The sequence below is a fragment of the Schistocerca gregaria genome, chromosome 7 (genome assembly GCF_023897955.1).
Source record: "Schistocerca gregaria isolate iqSchGreg1 chromosome 7, iqSchGreg1.2, whole genome shotgun sequence".
NCBI lineage: Eukaryota > Metazoa > Arthropoda > Insecta > Orthoptera > Acrididae > Schistocerca > Schistocerca gregaria.
In genome coordinates this window covers 541,808,716-541,814,715 of record NC_064926.1, presented here as the reverse complement: position 1 = coordinate 541,814,715, position 6,000 = coordinate 541,808,716, and positions in this window count along the sequence as shown.

Sequence of the window (6,000 nt, the reverse complement as noted above, 5' to 3'; positions counted from 1 at the left end):
GCCTGTCAACTGCTGTTTGTGTATGAGAAATCGGTTGGACATTTTCCTCATGTCATCACGTTGTAGGTGTCGCCACCGGCGCCAAACTTGTATGAATGTTCTGAAAATCATTTGCATAACACAGCATCTTCTTCCTGTCGGTTAAATTTCGCGTCTGTACCACGTCATCTTCGTGGTGTAGCAATTTTAATGGCCAGTAGTGTATTTTACATATAGGTTACGTACCTCATCTTTTTCAAAGTTGTGTTATGTAATTTTACAGTGGTGAAAATTATACAGTTTGAAAACACAAGCTCTACAAGCAGATAGGTCACAACCAATCAGCCTGGCATTACTAAAAATAGTATTTACAGCTATACAGCTTTTCTCCGATTACGTGCGACTACTCACATGCTTGTCTGGAGCTGTACTGAGTCGACCGTGCTACCTCTCATGTCCGCTATGTAGTGTTAGCATTTACGTTAGATAAATTATACAATTCGCTTATGATAAGTTTGTACATTAATTAAAGTCGTCCAAGACTGAAATTAAAGAAAGTTGCAGACATTTACAAACACAATGAAGCGCCTAAGAGACAGCTACAGCTGTGCGTATTCAAATACTGAGATGTGTAAACAGGCAGAATACGGCGCTGCGGTCGGCAATGCCTATATAAGACAATAAGTGTCTGGCGCATTTGTTAAACCGGTTACTGCAGCCACAATGGCAAGTTATAAAGATTTAAGTGCGTTTGCACGTGGTGTTATAGTCTGCGCACGAGCGATTGGACACAACATCACCGGGGTAGCGATGAATTGGGAATTTTCCCGTACGACCATTTCACGAGTGCAACTTGAACATCAGGAATCCGTTAAGACATCAAATCTCCGACATCGCTGCGGCCGGAAAAAGACACTGCAAGAGCGGGACCAACGACGACTGAAGAGAACCGTTCAACGCGACATAAGTGCTGCCCTTTCACAAACTGCTGCAGATTTCAATGCTGGGCCATTAACAAGTGTCAGCGTTCGAACCATTCAACGAAACATCATCGATACGGGCTTTCGGAGCGGAAGGCCCACTCGTGTCCCCTTGATGACTGCACGACACAAAACTTTACGCCTTTCCTGGGCTCATCAACACAGACTTTGGACTGTTGATGACTGGAAGCATGTTGAATAGTCGGAAAAGTCTCGTTTCAAATTGTATCGAGCGGATGGACGTTTACGTGTATAGAGACAATCTCATGAAGCATGTCAGAAGGGAACTGTTCAGAGTGGTGGAGGGTCTGTACCGGTGTGGGGCGTGTGCAGTTGGAGTGATATGGGATGCGTGATACATCTAGATACGACGGGTGACACGTACGTAAGCATCCTGTCTGATCACCTGCAGCCATTCATGTCCATTATGTATTCCGACGGACTTGGGCAATTCTGACAGGACAATGCGACACCCCACACGTCCACAATTGCTACAGACTGGCTCCAGGGATACTCTTCTGAGTTTAAACACTCTCGCTGACCACCAGACTCCCCAGACATGAACATTATTGAGCATATCTGAGATGCCTTGCAACGTGCTGTTCAGAAGAGATCTCCATCCCTCCGCACTCTTATTGATTTATGAACGGCCCTGCAGGATTCATGGTGACCTTACAGTATATTAGGCAGGTACACCAGTTTCTTCAGTGTATTAGGCAGCAGTAACTTGCTGTCGGTATACAAGCTTTCATGCAGGGGAGTATTGTCACTTAAGTGATATACTGCTAAAATCTTTTTTAATCTGCAATGTACGTATCATTTTTATAGGATTTAAAAGCAGTTCAACAAAGCATGTGTGTGGTCGCACGTGCATCATCAACATGATGTAAATAGTGTTTTGCTAACGACAGGCTGATTGGTTGTCGTCTCCCTGCTGGCAGTGGTTTCGTTTTCAACTATTTAAGTTTTCAACATTGTCAAATTATATAGCACAATTTGGAAAAATTTGAGGTGTATTAAGTAGATGTAAAATATTATATTTATGTATGTGACTACTACTGGCATAGAAAATATACTCCCAATTGCAATGTGACTATATCGTATTGTACATCCGAAGTGACATCAGAGCTGTGTTAAAACCGATCACCACTTCAGAATTGGCCATTAAAATTTCTGCACCACGAAGATGACGTGCTACAAACGCGAACTTTAACCGACAGGAAGAAGATGCTGTGATATGCAAATGATTAGCTTTTCAGAGCATTCACACAAGGTTGGCGCCGGGGCGACACCTACAACGTGCTGACATGAGGAAATTTTCCAATCGATTTCTCATACACAAGCAGCAATTGACCGGCGTTGCCTGGTGAAACATTGGTGTATTGCCTCGTGTAAGGAGGAGAAATACGTACCATCCGTTTCCGACTTTGATAAAGGTCGGATTGTAGCCTATCGCGATTGCGGTTTATCGTATCGCGACATTGCTGCTCGCGTTGGTCGAGATCCAATGACTGTTAGCAGAATATGGAATCGGCGGGTTCAGGAGGGTAATACGGAACGCCGTGCTGGATCTCAACGGCCTCGTACCACTAGCAGTCGAGATGACAGACATCTTATCCGCATGGCTGTAACGGATCGTGCAGCCACGTCTCGATCCCTGAGTCAACAGATGGGGGCATTTGCAAGACAACAACCATCTGCACGAACAGTTCGACGACGTTTGCAGCAGCATGGACTATCAGCTCGGAGACCATGGCTGCCATTATCCTTGACGCTGCATTACAGAAATGAGCGCCTGCGATAGTGTACTCAACGACGAACTTGGGTGCACGAATGGCAAAACCTCATTTTTTTGGATGAATCCAGGTTCTGTTTACAGCATCATGACTGTCGCATCTGTGTTTGGCGACATCAAGATGAACGCACATTGGAAGCGTGTATTCTCATCGCCATAATGGCGTATCACCCAGTGTGATGGTATGGGTTGCCACTGGTTACCCGACTCGGACACCTCTTGTTCTCATTGACGGCACTTTGAACAGTGGACCTTACATTTCAGATTTGTAACAACCCATGGCTCTACCCTTCATTCGATCCCTTCGAAACCCAAAATTTCAGCAGGATAATGCACGACCGCATGTTGCAGGTCCTGTAGGGGCCTATCTGGATACAGAAAATGTTCGACTGCTGCCCTGGCCAGATCTCTCACCAATTTTAAACGTGTGATCAATGGTCGCCGAGCAACTCTCTCGCCACATATGCCAGTCACTACTCTTGATGAAGGTGGTTGTTCTGGGTACTGATTTCTCAGGATGTATGCACCCAGATTGTGTGAAAATGTAATTAAATGTCAGTTCTAGTAAATATATTTGTCCAATGAATAGCCGTTTATCATCTGCATTTCTTCTTGGTGTATCAATTTTAATGGCCGCTAGTATAAATGTTTAAATGCGATCTTGGCTCTAAAGTATTTCAATCTTCTGATCGCCCCCTGATCACAATGCCTGTACAGAACAACGAGTTATGTCACTTGACAGTCACACACCTTGCGTAAGTTGTGAGGGTAGTTAAATAGAATCCGAACATCCGCCACAACGGGGACACGCACTGAGTACAAAACATTCAGAAATGACAAAGTATATAGACAATGAGTACAAAATATATTAACAAATGACAAAGTGCACACGCACTGTATACGTGTTTAGCATTTTTACATGAACTGATCACATTAACAAATGAAATAAAAGTGCACACGCACCATAAATTTTTTTAACATTTTGTAAGTGCTGAATTCATTAAGAAAAGAAATATAGTGCACACACACGATAAAAGTTTTTACCATTTTGTAACTACTGAATTCATTAAGAAAAGAAATAAAGTGCACACGCACTATAAAAGTTTTATCATTTTATAAGAATTTAAATGCACTGTATATGCCTTTACTATTTTACAGGAACTGGGAAAGGAATGGGAAGGATTGCATCATGCTTGTAGCACAGTAGGTTGCACGTAGCTGCACTGAAAGTCCATATCTTTCTGCAGAAGCACAACTCCAAGTGAGACAATCTGAAGTTCTCTTCCCTGAAGTATTTATCAGTGTAGCCAAGACACTGAGATGTATTAATATTCAATGTTATCATTTTGGTAGTACATTAGGTACACCAAACAGTGGGACCATAATAACATCTCCATCGTTCAAGGTTGTGGACAGCTTGATATGTCAACACCATATTCTTCTAGAATCCATACTCTTACAGCAACGTAGAATTAGTGCAAAAACAAATATAGTGCTCCATGATCATGAGGATGGACAGGATAAACGGATATTGCAGTAATTAGGTCAGAAGGTGAAGGACACATTAAGTCTTATGCTAGTCATCATAGAATTACACTAGTGTAACAACTGACCTGAATAATTATTGGCATTCATTGGCTATTTACACAGCATTTAAGTAGTATGTATGGAGTACTGCAGAACATTATTTATAAGTCATCTCAATACCATAATTATTGGCACTCATTGGCCAGTTACAAAGCATTTTTCTGCATTATTCAGAAGTCATCATTCAAAGCAAGACTTAATTAATGGCATAACATTTATGGATAAGTCATCATATTACAGTTATCAGTGGCATTCATAAGACAATTCATGACAGTAATTATTGACATTCATTGGCTAGTTACAAAGCATTCATATGGTGTATTGGCACTCATTGGCCACTTACAAAGTATTCATATAGTGTTACAAAACATTATTCAGTGTTATTCACAAGTCATCATTTAAAACAGGAGCTATTGAGTATAGCATAAAGTTACTGGTGTTTATATACGATATCATGTAAGTGACATAAGACATATTTAAAATGTAAGACATTGGAACTATTACTTGAGGTCAGTAGTCCAATAATAGATAGGCATAATGGAATCACTACACAGAAAATTTGTATTATCTTTAGGACTAAAATATATCTTAAACTGATTGCATTATTTAGTTGTATACTGGTAATAGTTGGGACTTGTAATGTTTTTTTTTTTTTTTTTGCTAGCAATGCATTGCACTGGGATAGATAATTAACTGCTGGGGCATGAAAATATTTGCTTTTGACATATTGCTGGAAATAAGGATTATTAACGTCATTCGTCATGAGTCAGCTGTAGCAATGTTATGAAACAAGTACAGTATATGTGATCACATTCATAAATGATAGACACAACTGGGTAACAAAATGCAAGTACTAGAACAGGTTTAATAAGTAACAGGTTTAGTAAGTATCATGAAAAGCTTGTCAGGGAAAAAATACAAAGTGGATTATTGAGCTGAAAGAAGAAATGCATGTTATGCTGAAAAGTAGTGAACTTCGAATTAACAGGTAATGAAACGTGTACTTAATATGTATGTACTCTAGCTGTCTTTCCCAAAACATTCAGTCATTATACTATGCGACATAAGACATACTGTCAAAAGGAACTCAACAAATACTTAAATAACTACATATCATTTCTTAACTAACAGTAAATATTATCATCATCTGTAAAGAAAACTTCATTATTCATATTACCATAACTTCATCACTATAATCACCTGCAAAGAAAAACTTCATTATTCGCATTAGCATATTCTTCATATAACTATTCATCATCATTTATTATCATCTTCAAAAAATAGACACTTCATTAAGCATATTCATATTACCATTTACTTCATACAACTATTCATTATCATTCATTACTTCATATAGTATAGAGTTTCTTCTAGCATATTTCATCACTAAAATTAACATCTGTAGTTCTGTCTGACAGTCTGCATCAATCGCCTTGTATTCTGAAAAAAAAAATAATTAGTCAAGACTGCTATCATACGATGTATACAGTATATTCTGGTTAATGCTTGTTAATTTTGATCCATTTACTCTTCATGACAATATATTGCATTTTCTTTCCTTCATTCTGATGGTAAAATTTCCATTTCATAGTAAACCACTGTGGGTGTTTAATTCATTTCTTTTACATGGTATTGCTTTCTGAAAAATGATGAATAAGG